The sequence below is a fragment of the Acomys minous genome (genome assembly GCF_964271855.1).
Source record: "Acomys minous genome assembly, chromosome: 16".
NCBI lineage: Eukaryota > Metazoa > Chordata > Mammalia > Rodentia > Muridae > Acomys > Acomys minous.
In genome coordinates this window covers 64,139,570-64,163,670 of record NC_140498.1, presented here as the reverse complement: position 1 = coordinate 64,163,670, position 24,101 = coordinate 64,139,570, and the positions used below count along the sequence as shown (strand labels likewise).

General features: G+C 42.3%; 1 pseudogene across 1 annotated transcript; it reads right to left on the bottom strand.

The window, feature by feature from the left end:
- Positions 1-693: 693 nt before the first annotated feature.
- LOC311586572 (small ribosomal subunit protein uS2-like) lies at positions 694-1,571 on the bottom strand (annotated as a pseudogene). The gene has a single exon. The product of its transcript is annotated as a small ribosomal subunit protein uS2-like (transcript).
- Positions 1,572-24,101: the final 22,530 nt, after the last annotated feature.

Below are 24,101 nucleotides of genomic sequence, written 5' to 3'. Positions count from 1 at the left end.
CTGGACCTAAGCTTTTCTTTATGTGATACTTGCTCTATAGCAGGCTGGCCTTGAACTCAGATCTGTTTGCCTCTGGTCTCCTGGATTAAAGGCGCGTTTGTATTCCAGTCGGATCACACAGACCTAGAAGATCTTTGGGTGTGATCTCTTGCCAGAACAGCCTTGATCTGAATTAACATTCCTGTACACTTGTATGGTGATGCGTGCATCTATGTATATCCAGCACAAAGGAAGTGGGCCTGGGAGGATTGTCTTAGCGAGAGAACTAACTTATGGGTAGCCTGAGCTTCCTAGACCCTATTTCAAAAAACAGCCTAGAACTTAACTTTACTCCACATTCCAGCTTTGAAGCTTTGAACTTTTTAATTTCAAACTTCTGATCTTCCAGCCTCAGCCTTCCAAGCATCCAAATGCTGTATACACACACACACACACACACACACACACACACACACACACACACACACACCCCGTATACATTTATGTATATACATACATGTACCCAGCTTGTTTCTAGCTTTCTCAAATACTCATGGAAAGCTGCCTTTATTTTCTTGACTATGAGCCACACCATGCATGTGCCATGAGTTAAAGCCTGAAGTTGCTTCTCTTTTTATACGATTTTTTTTTTCACTTTTAGGAACTTTATTTTCTTTCCATTTTCCCCCTGTGCTCAGGTGTCTGCAGAGCGGCTCAGGACCACTCAGTGGTGGCTCCAACCCACTCGGTGGCCTGTGCTGTGGGAGCTCTGTAGTGGTTGGACGGGTGCTCCAGTCCTCAGTGGGGAACTTCTGGATGGGTACGGAGGGCAACTGCACACCCTCAGACCAGTCTGCCACCTCTGGCTGAGCAGTGGTGAACTCAGGAGCTGGCACAGTCCATTTGCCCTGGAATTCCTCCTTGGTCACGGCCTTCTCAGCAGCAGTCTGCTCCTCCTTCTCAGTCTCCTCTGAGTCTCTGTAGAAGTAAAGATCAGGCATAACCTCCCATGGGTGCTCATGGGAGATAGTGCCACACATGCGGAGCACGTCCCAGGCTAACATCCACCACCTCAGACCCACTGAGTGAGCTCCCTTGGTGTTGCCTGGGATGGCAACGTCCACACAGCGCAGAGCAGAGTTGGTGTTGCACAGAGCGAGGCTGCGCAGGTTGACATAAGAGGCCTCTGTGAGGGGCTGGTGGTCAGCCCTAGGGTCAGTCACCACTAGAAGCCGTGGCTCCCTGAAGGCTGCTTGGATCTGGTTGGTGAAGGTCCCAGGTGTGAAGCGGCCAGCAATAGGAGTGGCTCCAGTGGCAGCAGCGGACTTCAGCACAGCTCGCTGGCCAGTGTTCCTGGAGGAGATGACGCTGACGTCAGCAGGGCTCTCAATGGCAGCAATAGCCCGAGCTGCAAGCAACAGCTTCTCCCAGGTCCTCTTCAGATTTATGATGTAGACACCATCACTCTTCTTTTTGTAGACATATTGATCCATCTGAAAGTCAAGGTTGGTGCCACCTAAGTGGGTTCCCGCAGCAAGGAATTTGAGGACATCCTCCTCCTTCAGCTGCAGGACATCAAGGGCTCCACACATTGTGTGAGCTTCCCTTTAATTGATGATGAAAATCAAGAACAACGCCATATGGACCCGTCGTCCCTGGGCAGGCACGGAAAGGCTTTTGATGAGTTATTAAACTACCTTCCCCCGTTGCTGTCCCTTTGCTCCACAGCCAGATCTGTTAGGACCATGATGTAGTGGTTCTACTTAAAGCCTGTTTTTCACAGTAGTGCAAGAGGAGCCGCCCATCACCACCAGGCTGCAAAGCAATCACACGGCGTTTTGATCCCTCACATTTTGAGTCTGGCTGTGCTTTTGCCCTTGTTATCTCCCTTAATCCTTATAGCATCCCTCTGAGACAGGAGTCAGTCTTAACTTCTCCTAGATGAACAACTGGAGCTCTGATAGAGTGGGGCATGTAGCTCAATTGGTAGAGCATTCACTTAGCACTCATGAGGTCATAGGTTGGACCCAAGTACCACATACTCTGGACCTGGTAGTGCATTCCTGTAATCCTAGCAGGTGGGAGCAGAGAATCAGGATGTCGAGGTCATCCTCAACTATATTGTGGGCTTAAGACCAGCCTGGAGGGGCTGGAGAGATGGCTCAGTGGTTAAGAGCACCGCCTGTTCTTCCAAAGGTCCTGAGTTTGATTCCCAGCAACCACATGGTGGGTCACAACCATCTATAATGTAACCTGATGCCCTCTTCTGGCCTACAAGCAGACAACACTGTATACATAATAAATAAATCTTAAAAAAAAAAAAAAAGGAAAAGAAAAGAAAAGAAAGACCAGCCTGGACCACATGGCATTGTCTCAAAAGAAAGAAAGAAGAAAAGAATGATGTATGTACCAGGAAAAAAGAAACATGGAACTGAGTCCCTGAGAACTGAATTGTTTCCAGGTTGAGCCAAGGCAGGAGCCAGAGCGCATCTGGCTCTGCAGGATCTAAAGGGCATAGTAAAAAGACGTGGTTGACGCTGTGGGGAGCCCTGCCAATGGACATGTCTAGGTCATGCCAAGTGTTTCTATGGAGCCTTGTGCATCAGTACAAGATGGAGGGTCCTAGCTTTGTGTGTGTGTGTGTGTGTGTGTGTGTGTGTGTGTGTGTGTGTGTGTGCGTGTGTGTATGTTCACGTGTGTGCCACAACACGTATTTAGCTGAACTTGCTCTGTGCTCTGCCCTTTCATATGTGTATAATGGAGTCTTACCACGTAGCTCTGGCTGGCCTGGAACTCACTATATACACCAGGATGGCTTTGAACTCACAGTGATCCACCTGCCTCTGTTTCCCGAGTGCTGGGACTCAGGACACACATCACTATATTGTGCTTTGCTTTTTATACAATGAGACTAGGAATGGCTGTCTCTTCCCATGACTCAGGATGCTCTTTCTGCATCTCCTTAACGTGAACATTTCTTTCTCAGAGGAGACAGAAGGGCTTCTGGAACCACTGGGAGAGACTGGAGAGTGAGAGTGAGGGACCTCTGTGTGGCCCCGGAAGAGGCATGGTCTTACCCAGAGGTAACAGGGGGCTGTCACAGGAAGGGCTGCACCCTCAGCCAGAGCCAACACACACCTTGTCCATCAGGAAGACTGATGTTTGCATTAATGGCAGGAAAGCAAGTTAATTTGAATTCAGTTAAAGTCAGCTGGCATTGACTGGAGAAGCCACAAAAAGAGGAAAAATTGCAAGTGACACAAGTGGGGCTGCTCAGACGAGAGGCTGGCTTAGGTGGCATGGTGGACTGATGTGTGGAGGTCTAATGTTTTAGTCACCTTGGGCCTTGGATGACTCAGTTGGATCCTCTCTGAGGATGTTTCCTCATGTACTAAGTGAGAATAGTGCAGTACCTTACATTGATGTAGCATACTCTGGCTTATGAACAGTTAAAACTATAGTATTGTTTTGGGGAGGTGTCTCAGGTGGCAGAGGGGCTTGTCTAGCATGCATAAAGCCCTGGGTCCCATCCTCAGATACACACAAACCAGCTGTGGTGGTGTAGAATAGTAATACCCAAAGGGGCAAGAGGATTAGAGGATCAGAAGTTCAAGATTATCCTCAGGTACGTAGAGAGTTCAAGACCAGAGTGGGATATTAAGACTGTGGTGCGTGCGCGCGTGCGCACACACACACACACACACACACACACACACACACACACACACACACACAGAGAGAGAGAGAGAGAGAGAGAGAGAGAGAGAGAGAGAGAGAGGGGGGGGGCATGCATATTTTGGCAAGGAGAGCTGATGGTGCTAAGTGTAATGTATGTGAATATTGGCTCCCCCCCTTTTTTTTTCTAGACAGGGTTTCACTGTGTAGCCTGGCTGTCCTGGAATTCACTCTGTAGACCAGGCTGTTCTCGAATTCAGAGATCCACTTTCTTCTTCCTTCCCGAGTGCTGGGGTTAAAAGTGTGCATCTCCAGCCCCAGGAGACATTTCTTAAAATATAAATACTAGGTCCTTACGAAATACATGATACACAATTTTATCCCATTTGAGCTAGAAGCTCCATTTGACACATGAGACTCCATCTTAAGTCAAACATAATAAACAGGAGCCGAGTATGGTGGCACACCACTAAGCCCAGCACTCAGAGGGCAGAGGTAGGAGCATCATGTGTTCAAGGTCAGAGAAGGCTACATCACAAGTTCCAGAGTAGCCTGTGCTAGAAAGTGAAGCAGAGGAAGGGAGGGATGGAGGGAGGGATGGAGGGGGTGGGGAGGAGAGAGAGAGATACAACTGAAGTCCTTTTATTACCATCCCCTATCAAATTTGTCTTAATAGCATACATAGCTGGGTCCATGTGTTTACCCCTGGTGATTTAGGCACCTGCCCTATTTCAGCACTATTTTTAGGTGTTAAGAATTCAAGAATAAATAAGACCAACAAGTGTCCCGCAGATATAGGAAATAATCAGTAAATGAAGCTATACTATTTAAAAATGGCTGATAGCATATAGAGAAATAGGACGGTGGAAGAAAAGTCAGCAGTGGCGGTGCACGCCTTTAGCCCCAGCACTCAGGATGCAGAGGTAGGCAGATCTCTGAGTTTGACAATATCCTGGTCTATAGAGAAAGTTCCAGGACATCCAGGGCTACACAAAGTAATCCTGTCTCAGAAAAAAAAAATAAACAAAAACTAAACTAAAAGGCAGAAGAAAGGAGATGGCAGTTAGTTAGCAAGACCACAAGAAATCACAGTCATTGGGGAAATCCTCCTTGGGGCAAAGTAGTCCACTACCAGGAAAGACTTGACACCGTGTGGGCACGGTGGACTCATACCTGCAATCTCAGCACTCAGAAGAAATGCTGAAAATTCACGGGGGAGCCTGGGTTATATAATGAGTTCCAGGCCAGCCTGGGGTGTGGAGTGAGACGTTGTCTACAAACATCAGTGATAACAAAGGCTTGTTGACTTTCTGTTGACTTGGACATACCTACAGGACACTTGAGCTATGTATGGCTCAGCTAAACCTTGACCCCACTGTGAGCACCGTGAAAGCAAAGCCAGCTCCTCACTTTTCCCCCTGTAGTCTCTGCCCATTCCTGTCTCCTCTTCCTAGGAAGTCTGGTTTATGATGCCATAGTCTCCTCAGGTCTCGTAAACCTCGTGACACTGGAGAGTGTGAGTTCAGACTGGATCCTTTTGCCCTCCAGGACCTGCATGGGCAGATGGATGAGGATTCCCGGCAGCAAGTGCACCCTACATCAGTGATGACCAAGCTTCCTGGAACCTGAGTGTGCTGGGACCTGGAGGGCAGGGAGCACCCATTCAGGATGATGGAGCATGAGGTGATGATGTCATCTAGTTGCCTCACAAGCCAGACACTGGTCAGACACTGACTTATAGGTTGATAGCACTCTGACACACACTTAGCTATGGGCTGGGCTGGGCATGGATATTGTCTACACTACTGTGAACAACACTGTGTACACAAATTGTGAACCAGGTGGCAGGATGCCATCCATGTGACGATACATATTGAGTCCTTTGTCTGAGTAAAGGTTTTAATGCAGTGGCCGCAGCCTCCTGGCAAAGGGTCTGGCTGTCAGCCATTTCCTGAGGAAGAATGATCCATTCATAGGGTGAGGCTGGCCCAGAATTGTCAATAACAAATACTTCAAATGCAAAGCAGACACTGTCTCGAGGGTGGAGAGGGCAAGAATAACAAATCAGTCTTTGCTATCTGTTGCTAATAAAGGGACATTGGCAGGGGTGACTGAGACATGGGCTAGCACCCGTTGGGGAGGATCCCAGACTCACATGGTTTTATTAATTGCCCTTAAGTCTTCTACCAGTCTTCATCCCCCTGTGCTCCTTTTTTTTTTTTTTTTTAAAGATTTATTGTTATGCATACAGGGTTCTGCCTGCATGTACACCTGCAGGCCAGAAGAGGGCATCAGATCATGTTACAGATGGTTGTGAGCTACCATGTGGTTGCTGGGAATTGAACTCAGGACCTTTGGAACAGCAGGCAGCGCTCTTAACCACTGAGCCATCTCTCCAGCCCTCCTTTTATAGCCCAATCCAAGGGCGTTCCATGGACTGCAGAAGGGGCAAATGTGTTGTAGTGGAAGCTGCTTTTTTTTTCCCCCTAGCTTTGTGAGGGCTTCGAGTTTCTCCTTTTCTAGAGGACAATGTTCAACCCAGGCTGGTTCATTTGAGAGCCAACCAAGGCAGGAAGTATTAAATTTAACAGTGGTTCTTAGAATTGGAAGTGATCTTGAGGGGAGCCTTTAGGGCCTTTTGGGGTATAGTTTCTTTGTAGGTATGATCATCTATCCTGATGCAATTCTGTTGTGACTGGGCAATAGGCACCACCTTTAGGGCTTGTGAAATATCACTCTCTAGAAGATTTGTGGTTACATGAGCTACTGGGGATGGTATTAGACCAGTAGCTCCGTCAGAGTCTTCCCATCTGCAGGCCTGTTTAGTGATAAACGCATGGGAGGAGGCCCCTGGGCCTAGAAGCTGGGGCCCAGGGATCAGCTGCCTGTCCTGTGGCATCTCTTGTTGTTCTAATATTGTCGTGTCTGCCCCAGTACCAATAAGCCATTTAAATGGATTGCTGTCTATTTGAAAGGTTATTTTTGGGTGGGAGCCCTCTGAGATGCTGGACACCCATACGGCCTCTGTGGAAGCAGTTTTCTACTTTACTGTCAGGGCTGAGGGCTGCCGTGTTTTACTTTTAAAGGGTCTAGGGTTTTTTGGTTTTTTGTTTTTGTTTTTGTTTTTTACCATTTTTATCATAATGAGGGAGACAATCTTTTTTTCCAGTGAAAATTTTTGCAATACTGGGGCCAGATCATTTTAGAGGCATTTGAGTCCTTCATGGGAAGGTCCCAGTTTGGGCATTCATTTTTCCAGTGTCCTGCCTCTCCATAAAAGCAGGTTTTTTCTTTTTTTTAAATTAAATTAAATTATTATTATTATTATTATTATTATTTTATTTATTTATTTTTTTTTGCTGCTGCTAAAGCCTGAGATACAGGGGTAACATGATGTGATGATGTTGTTTCTATGTCTTGGGTGTATCTGCCACCCACCTATCACAGTTCTTATCCTGGAGACTTTGGCCGGCTAGCCTAGACTGTGAAGTCATGCCCTCCCAGATGAGGGGTTTTTAAGAAGGATGTCTTTGGCTGCAGGGCCGGGAGAATTTCTTTCTAAACTCATTCTAGATCTAAGAATAAAATCAGATAGGGCCTTCTCTAGGCTTTTGGCAGAGAAAGGTCAGGGAGGAGGTGGGGGGTCTTGTGAGCCAGAGGGTGGGGTGAGTCTATTCCAGGCTTGAATAGCACCTGCTCATAGTGGACTGCTGGCTGTGTCGCCTCCTACGCTCCCTAGCCAAAGAGTTCATCAGTTCCCCACAAGATGTCCTCTTGGTCCTGAGTTTGTCTGATTTGTTCAAGGTACTCCTTCCAGAAAAAAGGCCTCCCATTGTAAGAAGATTGGACCCGGCATGGAGAGACAACTATCTCGCTAATCTTGGGGGGCATGTTTAAGGTGGCAACCTTGCTCTGCAGCAGTGATTTTGTACACAGTTCATGAGTTCCATCTTCCTTTCCTGCCTGTCTAAGTTCTTTTGAATCTGTGGCTTGGTATAGGCACCAGTTAAGTAGTTTAGTTCATGTGGTGTTAATATTAACTGGGGATGCTAGGGATTCCAGGAATTCTGGCTCCACAGTGGAGCCATGAGTAGAAGGGGAATCAGAGTTGGCTTGGGGGATTAATTGACACTTTTTGTTTTTGCAACACAATCACAGATATTGAAATGCCATTGTATTGTAGAGGGCTAGGGGTAAGAGTTACTTGGCTTCTTTTCCACTTTTTGGTGGGTTTTTGAAGAGTGTAGCATTATTGGCTGCGGGGAAAAAGAAGCAGGGACAGCCCCCTATGCTTTGATGGAGGGAGGTGGAGTAGGGGGAGGGTAGTGGCCTATCTACCTTTATGATGGGAGTACCACATTTTTAATATATTGTATGATACACTCATCATCAAATAGATTTTTGTGGAACTGGAATCTACATTAATGATGACATGGTCAGAGTGGCTTGTAGGTTGTGTGCTGGCTAGTCTACCAATAGGTATCTTCTAATGCAAAGACTAAAGAGCTGGTAGTTTTTCAGGCTACATGAGTGGGTGTCTCAGAAATTCTTTAATATATGTTGGTATCCTGAAGAAATATGCTCTAACACCAGTGAAAGAAGTCACTAGTGAGAATGAGGGCAAGTAAAAGCTCCCCTTGTCATGTTATTCATGTATGACGCCACCAGAAGTTGTGACATAGACTTAGCATGGGTGTCCCCACCTCAACTGATGCAATAAGAATAATTCGTTATAGCTGTGTCCAGGTGCTCTTTTTTAAAATTTTATTTTCATTTTTTTTTTTTTGAGACAGGGTTTCTCTGTGTAGCCTTGGCTGTCCTAGACTCGCTTTGTAGACCAGGCTGGCCTTGAACTCACAGCGATCCGCCTGCCTCTGCCTCCTGAGTGCTGGGATTAAAGGCGTGCGCCACCACACCCAGCAGTGCTTGTTTTTTTTTTTTTTTTTAAATTATTCAGATTACATCCTGACTGTTATCACCTCACTTGTATCTTCCTGTTCCCCCTTCCCTAGACCTCTGACAGAAGGGAACACTACCCTACCGTATGACCACAGCCTATCAGGTCTCCTCTAGAGAGCCTGTTTCTCCTTCCTCTTAGTTTTGCTAGGCCTCCCTATCAAGGGGAAGTGGTCAAATAGTGGGTACCAGAGTTCATGTCAGAAGCAGTCCCTGCTGTCCCCACAGCTGTGGAGAATGAGCTGCTCATTGGCTAGATCTAGATGGGGGGGGGGAGGGGGATGGATTGTCTTTGGTTGGTATAGCAGTTTGTGCAGGCCCCTTGGGTCCAGAGCTGCTTGGTTTTTAGTTGAATCCAGATGCAGTTTAGTTGACAACCAAGAATGGAGGTCACAAATGTCATCCTAGGAAATTAGAGAATTAAGATTAATAAGCATAGTTTCAGTCACAATAACATTGACTCACCATTGAAAAACATACTTAAAGGAATATTAAACACAGAAGGGGAATGGGTATAGTCAAGAAATCTCAGGAAATTATAAATTCCACTGATAAAATGAGTGCTGGTTGAATAGAGTATTCAACCTCTGGAAATAACTACAAGGACAGATTTTTAAAATTAATTAATTAATTAATTTATTTATTTATTGCCTACTCTGGTGGGTCATGCCTCTTAATCCCAAGAAATAAGAAGAGGTCAAGTTCATATTCATCTACATGCTGAGTTTGAGGCCAAGTTGAGATACAGGAGACCATGTCTTAAGGAAACAAGCTAAAGATTGAAAAAAAAAAAAAAACAACCCAGATAGTTCTGGACTTAAAAGTTATGTCAAGCAGGCTGAAGAAATAGCTCAGAGATTAAGAGTACTGGCTGATCTTCCAAAGGTCCTTAGTTGAATTCTCAGCAACCACATGGTGGCTCACAACCATCTATAGTGAGATCTGGTGCCCTCTTCTGGCCTGCAGGTGTACATGCAGGCAGAACACTGCATACATAATTAATAAATCTTAAAAAAAAAAAGTAATGTCAAGCAATGAAAATGTAACCAGATTGTAGAGACACCCTCTCCTATTTGTCAATTCTGCATCCAACAAAGGATTAATATTTAGGACATACAAAGAGTTTTTTAAAAGTTAAAGGCCAAGGGAATAAGTGGCACAGCGAACAAATGAGGATGTAGGCAGAACAATTTATGAGAGGCAATAAAAGTAGCCAACAAAATATGGGACCTGTTCAAGATATTTACTTTGCCAGAAGATACAATGGGAATTACATCCAGATATGGCTTATTCATTGCAGGAAAACAAGACACAGCTTTTTCTTCGGGATTCAAGGAAAAAAGGTTTTATTGGTTCTTTGTATTGAGCTCTTTGTTTCTGTTTTATTGACTTCGGCCCTGAGTTTGATTATTTCCTGCTGTCTAGCCCTCTTGGGTGCCTTTGCTTCTTTTTGTTCTGTTAAGTCGGTAGTGTGAAGTCTCTGCAATTTCTTTCTAAAGGCACTTAGTTTCCTCTTAGCACTGTTCTCATTATGTCCCATAAGCTTCTGTATGACATCTCCTCATTTTTACTGAAGTCTAGAAAAATCTTTAGTTTCTCTCTTTATTCTCTGACTCAGTGATCACTGAGTAGAGAGTTGTTCAGTTTTCATGAGCCTGTAGGCTTTTCTGTTGTTTATGTTCAGCTTTAACTTATAATGGTCCTGATAAGATACAAGGGGTTATTTCGATTTTCTTGGCTCTGTTGACATTTTCTCTGTGACTAACTCTATGGCCGGTTTTGGAGAAGGCCTTAGGAGGTGTTCTGAGAAGGAGCTATACTCTTTTGTGTTCGGGCGAAATGATCTGTGGATATCCATTAGGTCTGTTTGACTCGTAGCATCAGTTACTTTCATCATTTCTCTGCTTAGTTTCTGTTTCAATGACCTATCGATTGGTGGCAGTGGGTTGTGAAAGTCTCCAACTATTGATGTGTGGGGGCTTGATGTGAAAAGTAAGCTACAGTAATGTTACTTTTATGAACGTGTCTGCCTTTGCATTGGGGGGCACAGATGTTCAGAATTTAGATGTCTTCTTGGTGGATTTCTTCTTTGATCAGGATGAAATGTCCTTCCCTCTATCTTTTGATTAATTTTGGCTGAAGGTCTATTTTTTGATAGATGCTAGAACGCCTGCTCCATCTTGCATTTTGTGTGTTTTTTGCTCGGAAAACTTTTTACTGGGCCTGTACTCTGAGGTGATGTCTATTTTTGTTTCTGAGGTGTGTTTCTTTTCTCCAGCAGAATGTTGGACCCTGTTTTCTTACCCATTCTGTTAGCCTGTGTCTTTGCATCAGGAGAATTGTGTCCAGTGATGTTGAGAGATACTAATGACCAATGATTGTTAATTCCTGTTATTTTGACGTTGGTGGTGGTAGTGTGCGTGTTTGTGTGTGCTTCCTTTCTTTTGCTTTTGCTGATGTGGAATTATTTATTTCTTGTGGCTTTTTTTTGTTTCATTTTATTGGATTTTTTCCTTCTGATATTTTCCGTGTAGCTAGATTTGTGGCTAGATAGTGTTTAATCTTTTTTCTTGTCTTGGAATATCTTGTTTTCTTCATCTACGGTGATTGAGAGTTTTGCTGGGTATAGTAGTCTAAGCTGGCATCTGTGGTGTCTTATGGGATGCAAGCCATCTGTCCAGTCCTTTTAACTTTTAGAGCCCCTGTTGAGAAGTCAGGTATAATTCTGATAGGTCTGCCTTTGTATGTTACTAGGCCCTTCTTTGTTGCAGCTTTCAACATTCTTTTGTTGTTCTGTATATTTAGTGTTTTGATCATTATGTGGTGGGAGGATTTTCTTTTCTGGTTTAATCTTAGTGGTGTTCTGTAAGTGGCTGGTTCTCCTCCTCCTCCTCCTCTTCCTCCTCTTCTTCTTTTTCTTCTTCTTCCTTCTTCTCCTCCTCCTCCTCCTTCTTTCCTTCTTCTTCTTCTTCTTCTTCTTCTTCTTCTTCTTCTTCTTCTTCTTCTTCTTCTTCTATTTGTTTATTCATTTTACATCCTGGTTGTAGCCCCATCCATCTTCTCCTCCCAGTCCCACTTTCTCCCCTCTCTCCATTTCCTCTTCCCCTATTCCTCAGAAAAGAGGTGCCCCCTCCTTCCTATCCATGCCAGTTTATCAAGTTGCAACAGGACTGAGCGTGTCCTCTTCCTCTGTGGTCTGGAAAGGCAGCCCCGCCAGAGAGATATGATAAAAAAAAAAATCTGGCAACAGAGTCCATGTCAGAGACAACCCATGTTCCTGTTATTAGAGCACCCACATGAAAACTGAGCTGCCCATTGGCTACGTCTGTGTTGGGGAATCTAGATCCAGTCCATGCAAAGATCTTGAATGCTTGGTACTTCCTGTAAGCTTCTTGAATGTTTATAGGCATATCTTTCTTTAGGTTGGGGGAAATTTTCTTCTATGAATTTTGTTGAAAATATTTTATGGCCCTTGTAGCTGAGACTCTTCACCTTCTTCTTTTCGTATTATTCTTACATTGTGTCTTTTCATAGTAGCCATGTTTCCTTGATGTCTTGCGTCAAGAACTTTTAGAATTAACCTTTTCTTTGATATATCAATTTATTCTATTGTATCTCCTATGCTTAAGATTCTCTCTTCCATCTCTTGTTATCTGCGGTGATGTCTATGTTTGTTGTTCCTCTTCTCTTCCCTCGGTTTTCCATCACTGGAGTTCTCTCAGTTTTCACTGTCTTTATTGCTTATACTTCTTTTTCAGGTCTTGAACAGTTTTATTCTTTTCTTCATCTGTTTAATTGCTTTCTTCTATTTCTTTAAAGGATTTATTCATTTCCTCTCTAAAGGCCTCTTTCAGCTTCATGAGACTGTACTTGAGTTCATTTTCTTGTGCTTAAGCTGTGTTAGGATATCCAGGGCTTGCCATAGTAGTATATCTGTGCTCTGAAGTGCCGTATTGCTTGTCTCTTCATTATTGTGTTCTTATACTGGACGTTAGCCATCTGGTTGTCCCCAGATGTTTCTGATGGAGGAGGTATAAGGAAGCCAGGCCTAATCTGGCTATTTCTGGTGTGGCAGGCCTCCAGTGGGCAGCCTTGTGCTGGATGTTCCTGCTAAAGTAGGCCTGGATATTACTGGTGGAGAAGGTCTGGATGTTCTTGGCGTAGCAGGCTTGGTGAGTGCAGCTGGAGAGGTTGCCTGACAACAGATGTTAGTGGGCCAACACACAGCTGAGGGCAGCCGAGCTTGTTGCAGGAGACCTGATGCAGCAGGGGATTTTATGATGCAGGTTTTCTACAACTGATTATATCCATTTTTAACAGTTCCTGAGGAAGTTAACCCAAGGCAGAATAAGATGCAGGTTCCAGAAGAATTGAGTAGGGTTAATGTAGTTGAAACACCCCTCTGGCATCTCCCTAACAAGATTTAAAGCTCAAAGTGTCATGTTCAATACATACAACCTGGGGGATTCATCTACAGAAAAATGATATTACTGAGACATTAAGTTTCATGTTTAAGAGAACTGTAGCAAATAATGTGATAATTGGAAATTCTTTGTCTATACCATACTTAGTGCCCAAGACACTGCTTCTGAAAACAAGCAAAGTGTTGAATGTAATATATGTGGGTTAATGTTCTCTAAGGACAGTAATTGTAGAAAATGGTAAAGTGTACACATGGGGAAAAAGACTATAGAGCAGTTTGGGCAAATGATTAAAAAAAAAGAAATTGTACTAGGACCTGAGAGATAGCTAAACAGCTAAGAGAATTGAATTGTTTTTCAGAGGACTCAGTTTTGATTCCCAGCACCTACATGATACCTCAGTACCATCTGTAATTTCTTGTTTGAGTGATCTGGTGCCTTCTTCTGGTCTCCTACAGGTACCAGGTATGCATATGGATCATGAACATATATGAAAACAATATATGCATACTTATAAAATAATGAATAAAAAGAAATTATACATTGCAGCACATACTAAGGGGAAGTCTCTTTGATATAAGAACTTTAAAAAATTCTTCTTTCTGAAGGCAGGACAAGATGATAGACCAGAATTCCATCAGGTTACAAAACTCTAACAACTAAAAGACCATTTGAAAACATTCCACATAAAGTCACAGCCCAGCAAGATTAACTCATGTATGTAACACTGTAAAGGTGATAAACTTTTCTGTTCTACGTTGACCCTCACTGAACATTAGGGATATCATACCAGAGAACGAATCTATCCATGTAAATAGTATAGGAAGTCACTTTTTAAATAAGGAAAGTTCCCTTCTCCAAGTCGGAAGGGAAGTCGTAGATCCAGGAACCCAAATGAATGTCAAGAATGCAGCAAAGCCTTCCCACGCAAGCCAGAGCTCACTGCACATTGCAGAACTCAGACATGCTGAAAAGACTTAAGGAGGCAAAGAATGCAGCAAAACCTTCCACCAAAATTCATGCTTACATCAACATCTTAGAGCTCGCACCATCAAGAAACTCTACTAGCGTGACCCTCGCGCGAAAACTTTCTACGGCAATTCATCCAACATAAATCAGAGAACTTACACAGGTGAGAAGCCTCAAGAGAGTGAAGAAGTCTGTGAAGCTTTCTATTGCAAGGTAGGCATCGTCACACACTGTAGAAATCATTCAGAGCGGGGGAAAAAAACAACCCTTTAGGAAAGCATAGAACGAAGCAAAGCATTCTACCTTAAAGGAAGCTTAGCTTGGTACCATAAAACCCGTACAGCTGAGAAGCCCTGTGGACGGGATGCTTGCACAGGATCTCTCCCTACCAGAGCTCATTTCCCATCTCACATTGAAGAACTCACAAGGGTGCATCAGGGAGAGAAATCACACGGATGGGAAGAGTACAGGAAACCTTTGTTTTCCGTGTCAAGAGACCGTTGTAAACCAGAGAACTTATACATGGGAGAAGCCATACTAATGTGAAGACTGTCTCAGAGCTTTTTACTACAAGTCGTCTTTTATTACACATCTTGCAGTTCACGCTTGTCAGAAATCCTACGCGTATCGACAGTGTGGTTAAAGTCTTCCATAGGCAGTCAAACTTAATTTGACATATAGAGCTCAGAGAGGTGAGAAAAATCTATGAATATAAAGATTGTGGACAAGTGTTTTCATACAAGTCAGAACTGACTTGACATCGGTACATTAATACACACAGGAGGATTTACAATATAAAGAACGGATGAAAAATTTTTTTCTATCATTCTTCTTTCAGTCAACAGCAGAATCTCCATACAACTGATATACTGTTATAGTGCAAAGAATGTAGAAAACACATTCCACTGTAGCTTAGTCTTCATTCCACCCCACAGAATATAAAATTAAGAAGCCATATACACATAAATAATTAAGACAAGCCATTCTTTCTCTCATAAAATATATCTCACCCCATATGAGAACTTGGAAGAGACCCCCCCCTAAGGATGTAAAACCTGCAAGTAAGCTTATACAAGGTCATCCTCCCTTGATCTCAGAGAAGGCTTGTGGGTAGACCATATGAAGCTAAAGTGTGTTTGAGGATTGTCTGGTGTTAGAAAACCTCAAGGCCAGAAAAAGCTATGTAGTTGCGAGATAGCATGTAGTTAAGGAATCTATCATAGGAGAGCCCTTCTTCTGTAAGTTCCTAGGTAAATCATACAAGCGACCAGTGCAATGAGTGTAAGTAATGTAGGAAAGCTTCAACACCGGTCAACCTGAGAATATTTATTGCCTGAGAGCCACAGTGTGACTGTAAATGTCTTAATTAGGGTTACTATTGCTGTGTCGTGATAGAACTACATGAACAAAAGTAATTTGGCTAAGAAAGAGCTAATTTGCCTTACAGTTTCACATCACAGTCAAAGATGTGGTGTTAGGACAGGAACTCAGTTTGGGGATTTGAGGTCAGGAACTGAAGCAGAAGCCGTGGAAAATGCTGTCTACTGGCTTGCTCCTCATGGCTTGCTCAACTTGCGTTCTTATATAGCTCAGGACCATTTTTGCCTAGGGATGGCAACACCCAAAATGGGCTAGTTCCATGCACACCAGTCACTGATTAAGAAAATGATCTGCACAGGGTTGCCTAAAGGTCTTACGTTTCATCTTTCAAATTTTGGTTTCTACTTCTCAGATGGCTCTAGCTTGTGTCAAGTTAACTTAAAACAAAAGGCTATCTGATTGGTCAAGGTCCCAAATAAAATAACGTAGAAAAGCTTTGAAGAAGAAGTCAGGCCACACTCTACTTCCGAGATGCTATACAATAAGAAACTGTGTGCAGTAAATACTTTGTTTTCCAAGACTAGTGATGCACGATTTCAGTGCAGCCATGGTGTGTTATTTGTTCATCGGGACTCAATTACTCAAGATTCTCATAAAGAATAAAGCAAGATATGATAATAAAAAAATACCTAGGAGTTTTCCGTTGGAATTGTTCGCTAGAGTGCATGCACAGTCACATGGATACAAGTCTATAATAAAGTAAAGAATGTCAAACCTTTTAAATATAACTAGAAACTCCATAGGAATGAAAAAAATAAAGTCAAAAGATGTTGATGGGGGATTCCAAGATGGCAGTGCCCGGTATCTACCATGTCTAGGAAGCAGAGGAGCAGAGGCTGTGGAATAGACTGAAGGGAACAACCCAGGAACAACCGGGAACACCAGGTCTCCCACTCATTGCAACCAGACAATCCCTGGTTCAGAAGGCACAAACTTCAAGCACCCTACAGTCCTGTGAATACCGGAGTGAGTGCAGGCCCCCGGGGGAGCAGAGGATTGGTGCAGCGAAAAATGGTGAGTGAAAGGGCTGTTGATCCAAAACACAGCAGTCTTGGGGACATCTCAGACTAACAGTTGGGGAGGAACAGAATTACCCCTCCCAACCCCATCATTGGCTGGATGTTCCCTGGGTTCAGGAGTCACAAACCTTGAGCACTCTGCCCCCCTCCTAATACTGGAGTGAGTGCAAGCTGCCTAGGGAACAGAGGATTGGCACAGGGAAACTGGTGAGTGAATGGGCTGCTAATCCAAAACACAGACTTGGGGGCTCCTCAATCTGAACTGTTGGGGAAGATCAGAACTAACCCCACTATCCCTATTGTTGCTGAGGTCCCCTGGGATCAGGAATCACAAGCTTCAAGCACCCTGTACTCTTCTGAGTACTGGAGCAAGTGTAGGCTCCGTGGGGAGGGGGAGGAGGGGAAACAGAGGATCAGCACAGTGAAACAGAGCTCAGAGGAATCTAGTTCCAGAAGGACAGTGTCTCTCAAGTCAGTGAACAAAGTCCCTGCTCTCTGAAGGGACACACACCCCCTTACTGGCCAGCTTAGAAAACCTGAGTACCCTCAGCGGATGGCTAAAGGAAAGGGTAAGAACGTAGACAACAAAACCAGGGCAGTATGGCTCCACCAGAAATCTCAAACAACAACGGACACTCTAATGCAGCTGGAACTCAGGAAAATGACCTTAAAGCTATGCTTATATAGTTATTTGAGAATTACAAAGAGGAATTGAATAGATCCTTCCAAGAATTACAGGAAAATATAAACAAACAAATGGAGGACATCGAGGAGAAACTAGAAACTACAATCAAAGAGGCGAAGTAAACGAGTAAAGCTGTTTAAGACATGAAAAGGGAATTAGAATCAATTAAGGGAACACAAACTGAGAAAGCCCTGGAAATGGAAAACTTAGAGAAGAGATCAGGAAACAAACAGGAAAGTGTCACCAACAGAATTCAACAAATGGAGGAGGAAATCTTGGGAGAGAGGTTGAAGACACAATGGAAGAAATTGATACATCTCTCAAAGAAAATATTAAAACAGAAAATTCTTGACACAAGAAATCAAGGACACCCCGAAAAGTTGTAATCTCAGGATTATTGGACTAGATGAAAAAAAGATGCCAGGTTCCAAGGACCAAAATATATTTTCAAGAAAATCATAGAAGGAAATTTCCGCAACCTAAAGAAAGAGATGCTCCTGAATATTCAAGAGGCCTACAGAACACTGAATAGATTAGACCAGAAAAGAAATTGCTCCAGCCACATAATAACAAGACACCAAATCTGAAGAACAAAGAAGGGATATTAAAATTAGCAAGGAAAAAAGGCCAAGTAATATATAAAGACAGGCCCATCCGAATTACACCTGACCTCTCAACAGAGACCATGAAAGCCAGAAGGGTATGGGCTGATGTCATGGAGACACAAAGAGACCACAGATGCCAACCCAGACTATTTTACCCAGCAAAACTTTCAATTATCATAGATGGAGAAGACAAGATATTCCATGACAAAACCAAATTTAAACAATACCTATGCACCAACCTAGCTCTACAGAAGATATTAGAAGGAAAATACCAACACAATGAGGTCAACTACACCCAAGAAAACACAGTATATAGATAATCTCACAACAGCAAGACTAAAACAGGCACAGCCACACACGATTACCACCAACTCCACAATAAAAGGATCTAACAATCATTGGCTACTACTATCTCTCAACATTAATGGTCTCAACTCCCCAATAAAATGACACATACTAACAATATGGCTGAGGAAACAAGATCCAACATTCTGTCACATTCAATAAACACATCTCAGCAACAAAGATAGACATTATCTGAGAGTAAAGGGCTGGAAAAAGATTTTTCAAGCAAAAGGACCCAAGAAGCAACCTGGAGTAGAATTTCTAATATCTAATAAAATAGACTTTCAATTAAAATTAGTTAAGAAAGATGTGGAAGGACACTTCATTCCTATCAAAAGAAAAATCCACCAAGAGGACATCACAATCCTAAATATCTATGACCCCAATACAAGGGCACCTATATTCATAAGAGAAACACCTTTAAAGCTAAGTCACACATCAATTCTAACACATTAATAGGGGGGACCTCAACACCCCACTCTCACTAATAGACAAATCATTGAGGCAGAAACAAAATAGGGAAAAATGAATATAACAGAGGTTATAAATCAAATGGAACTAACAGACATCCACATAACTTTTTACCCAAACACAAAAGAATATACCTGCTTTCTCATCACCACATGGAACCTTCTCAAAGATTGACCATATAATCGATCACTAAGCCAACTTCAACAGATTCAAAAAAATTGAAATAATCCCTTGGATCTTATCAAACCACCATGGACTAAAGTTGAACTTCAATAACAATAGAATTAACAAAAAGCTTATGAACACATGGAAGCTGAACAATGTTCTACTCAATGACAATTGGATCAGGGATGGAATAAAGAAGAAATTAATGAGTACCTAGAATCCAAGGCACAACATACTCAAACCTTTGTGACCCAATGAAAACAGTGCTAAGAGGAAAGTTCATAGCACTAAGTGCCTTCATAAAGGAATTGGAGACATTGCATACAAGCAACTTAATGGAACACCTGAAAACCCTAGGGGGGGAAAAAAAGAAGCAGACACACCCAAGAGGAGTAGAAGGCTGGAAATAATCAAATTCAGGGCTGAAATCAATAAATTAGAAACAAAGAAAACAACTCAAAGAGTCAACAAAAACCAGTTGGTTCTTTGAGAAAACCAACAAGATAAACAAACCCTTAGCAAAAGTAACTGAAAAGCAAACGAAGACAACAAAATCAGAAAGGAAAAAGGAGACATAACAACAGTACTGGTATCTTGGTGTAACTCTAACCAAGCAAGTGAAAGACTTATATAAAAACAAACTTGAAGTCTCTGAAGAAGGAAATTAAAGAAGACATCAGAAAATGGAAAGATCTCCCATGCTTGTGGATTGGGAGAATCAACATAGTAAAAATAGCCATCTTACCAAAAGCAATCTGTTGATTCAATGCAATCCATATCAAAATATCCAGAAAAATTTTCACAGACCTTGAAAGACCAACCCTTAACTTCATATAGAAAAACAAAAACAAAACAAAACAAAAAACCCAGAATAGCTACAACAATCCTGTTCAATAAAATATCTTCATGAAGGATCTCCATCCCTGATCTCAAGTTGTACTATAGAGCAACAGTAATAAAAATGGCATGGTACTGGCATAGAAATAGGGTAGGTGATCAATGGAATAGAATTGAAGACCCATAAATAAACCCAGATACCTATGGACACTTGATGTTTTACAAAGAAGCCAAAACCATACAATGGAAAAAAGACAGCATCTCCAGAGTGGTGGTGGTCTAACTGGATGTCTATTTGTAAAAAAATGCAAATATATCCATATTTATCACCTTCTACGAAACTAAAGTCCAAGAGGATTAAAGACCTCCCCAGAAAACCAGACACACTAAATCTGTTAGAAGAAAAAGTCGGAAAACGCCTAGAACTCTTTGGCATAGGACACAACTTCCTGAAGAGAACATCAACAGATCAGGCTCTAAAATAAATAATTAGTAAATGGAACCTCATAAAGTGGAAAAACTTCTGTAAGCCAAAGGACACTGTCAATAGAACAAAGTGATAGTCTATAGATTGGGAAAAGATCTTTACCCACTCTACATTTGACAAAGGGTTAATATCTAAAATATATAAAGAACTCAAGAAATTAAATACCAGCAAACCAAATAATCCTACTAAAAATGGGATACAGCGATAAACAGAATTCTCAACAGAGGAATATTGAATGGCTGAGAAACACTTAAAGAAATGCTCAATGTCCCTAGTCATCAGGAAAATGCAAATCAAAATGACGCTGAGATTCCATCTTACACCTGTCTGAGTGGCTAAGAGCAAAAGCTCAAGTGACAGCACATGCTGGCAAAGTTGTGGACAAAGGGGAACACTCTTCCATTGCTGGTGGGAGTGCAAATTTGTACAACCACTTTGGAAATTAATCTGGTGCTTTCTCAGAAAATTGGGAATTATGTTACCTCAAGACCCACCTATTCCATGCCTGGGCATATATCCAAAAATGTTCCACCATACTACAAGGACATTTCTCAGCTATGTTCATAGAAGCTTTATTTGTAATAGCCAGAATCTGGAAACAGCTTAGATGGCTCTCCACCAAAGAATGGATAAAGAAACTGTGGTACATTTACACAATGGAATACTATCCAGCTATTAAAGACAAGAAATCTTGATATTTCCAGGCAAATGGATGGAACTAGAAATGATCATCCTAAGTGAGCTAACCAAGACCCAGAAAGTCATCTATGATATATACTCTCTTATAAGTGTATATTAGCTCCAAATAGATATCTTTTGAGAGACTCCACCACCCAGTGAGGGATTTGGGAGAGATACTGGGACTTGGAGCTGGACTCTGGGCAGAGCGCTGAGAGTTGTAGGGGGGCGGATAGAAGGTCCAGGAGGGAGCAGGAGCTCCAGGGAGACCATCAAGTCCTGCAGATCTGAGCACAGGGTGTTAGCACAAATGATGAACCAACCAAGGACAATGCCTGCAGAGAGCCAAGACCCCATGTTCAGATGTAACTGATGCACTGCCATTTCTTCACATGGCTGGGGTATTGTTGTTGTTGTTGTTGATGATGCTGAACCTCTGACATGTACTCTGGTGCCCGCAATTTGGTCATTGACCCATGGCAAGATAGCTTACCGGGCACACAGAGGAAGGGGATGCAGGCTAGGCTGATGAGTTGGTATCAGAGGGCTGCCCCTATCAGAGGTCAAGGAGAGGGGAACAGACAGAAGGGGGGGGGGAGATAAGAGTGAGGGGATAACAATTGGGATGTAATATGAATACGTTATAATAAATCAAATAGGTCAAAATGAAAGAGAACTAGCTGTAAGAGGGACTGCTAACTTAAGTCGGTCTATACTTAACATGAATTCCAACTGCAGAACAAGCACGTAATTTGTATTGCTAATCTCACTACTTGGGAATAGCTCTAAGACTGCCTAAGACAGAGTGTCTATGTGTAGACACTGATTCCTGTTAGTTACAGAATCCCTGTGACTTATTATTAGATGCCAGTCTTTGTATGGCACGAATGAAGATTTACAGATGACTTTCTGTGTGGTTTTATTTCTGGGTCTTCTATTTGGTTCCACTGGTCAACCAGCCTATTTCCATGCCAGTACCATGCTGGTTTTTTTTTTTTTTATTACTGTTGCTCTATAGTACAGCTTGAGATCCGGGATGGAGATTCCTTCAGAAGATCTTTTATTGTACAGGATTGTTTTAGCTATTCTGTTTTTTTTTCTATATGAAGTTGAGAATTGATCTTTCAAGGTCTGTAAAGAATTGTATTGGAATCTGACTTACTTTACCATCTCCCTTCACAACCTGTTTAGCATAAAAAGACTGATTGATTATTGACAGATGACAATATACAAGGTACACAACAAAGAAAGTCTTACACATTCATGCAAATGTACAGTCCAAAAATGAGAGTATTCAAAACTGTTGTTCACTGAAAATTAGTTGCATCTTATGAAAAATGACAAAGTTATTGTGAAATGCATATGCATAAATGTGCATAATTTACAAAATACATTTTTAAATGAATGAAAATAAACAGATTCATGAAAAGTGAATACTTTTGAACAGGAGGTACACAAACCACAGTTTAGATATTAATAGTCAAAGAGAGACATGAGTACAATTGGAAGATCTGGATACAGCTAAACACTTGACATTATTCAAATTGAATAGAATCTTCATGTAATTCTCTGTTGGCTGCAGTATCAGGTTGACTGACATATAATTCTGGGTTATAAAATAAGCATCCTAATCAGTATTCATTCTACTGAGGTATGCATCTCAATATGCAACTAATCATGAAAAATTTTTTTTTTTTTTGCTTTTTCGAGACAGGGTTTCTCTGTGTAGCCTTGACTGCCCTGGATTCACTTTGTAGACCAGGCTGGCCTCGAACTCACAGCGATCCGCCTGCCTCTCTGCCTCCCAAGTGCTGGGATTAAAGGCGTGCGCCACCACGCCCGGCTTAATCATGAAATATTTTTGTCCTGTCAAAATATTGTTAAATTTCTCTTAAAATGTGCTTTTCTTCAGAGTGAAAGCTATATATCTATGTAACAAAAAGCATATAGACTAATCTGTAAGATGGACTTTTCTTCTAGAATGTGATTTCAACCTGATGCAATGAAGTGAGTTCCTATCTGGTCTTAATAAGATAATGTAGCACTTGGGGGCAAAGATGCAGCCTAGGAGCCCTGCACTGGAAGTCAAGATAGAGAAGACTTCCATGGCCACCATGACCTTTCCCTTGGTGCTGTGGTAGACAGGGAGGAATGTGACCCTCACACCGAAGAACACCAGCATGTTTAAATGTTAAGAACTTGGCTTCATTGAATGTGTCAGGCAGGTTCATGGAGAGGTAAGCCACAGTATAGCTGCCAAGTGCCAAGGAGAAGAGGTATCCCAAGACACACAAGGATGATGTGCTTGTGGTCAGAAAAGCATCTAAGTCTATAAAGGGAGGAGAGGTACCCATCCAAGTTCCAGACAGCACAAGTTGAACAAGGGTACAGATGGAGATAATAAAGTTAGGGGTCCTTGATATCATGAGCCGCCTCACCATTCTCCCTGGAACAGGGACTTTGAAGGCCAGAACAACAGTCACTGTTTTGGACAAAATTGTAGAGAGAGCCACTGTGAACAGAACTCCGACTGTGATCTGCTGTACGATACACGTGTCCATGTTAGGATGGCCAACGAAGAGCCAGGGGCAGAGAAAACAAAAGGTAAGTGTGATGAGCCAGATATAATGAGAGCCTGACTATTGGCTTTGACAGTGGGAGTGTGTGGGTGCCTCACAAAGACACCGAGGACAGCAGCTGTGATCACAACGAAGCCGAGGCTCATGCAAGTGAGAGCCACTCCCGAGGGGTCTTCATAGGACAGAAATGTCACTGATTTCCGTATGTAGTCGTTCTGCTCTGGGTTTGCATGGTGACTTTCTGGATGCTTCACACAATTATCCACATCTGGACAGAAAGGAAAGTTATTATGATAAGTCTTTGTACAAGTTTCCTTCTTACCCCAAGCTACTTCCCTTCACCAACCCTCTGGCATGTTACCCAGCTCACTTTCCTTTGTTGTTTCAGACTCAACAAAGTTAGTGCTCAACCAGGCAAATTCCCAAATGCTCTAATACAAATAATCCAAAATTGATACGGCACATTATTTTTATTGAAACGTAAAATGAACAATTTTATTTTTCATCATTGTAACTTAAATATCTTTGAGTTTGAGTTGTATTTTTTTGCTTGATTTTTGATATGAGCCTCTATGCTATCCCCCTTTTTCTCAAGATACTCCTCTTCTGTTTCCAATGAATTTTCTTTCTTTTTTTCCTAAGAGATCAAGTATTCATTGTCACAAGAGTCCCATGTGTTATTTAGTAAAAAACATGGAGTACATAAAACATGCAAAATATTGCATAAAGATTTAAATACATGATTTTCAAGGATAAATACAACTCATTCCCATGTTATGAAAAGTATGTTTCTCGGGCTGGGCGTGGTGGCGCACACCTTTAATCCCAGCACTCAGAAGGCAGAGGCAGG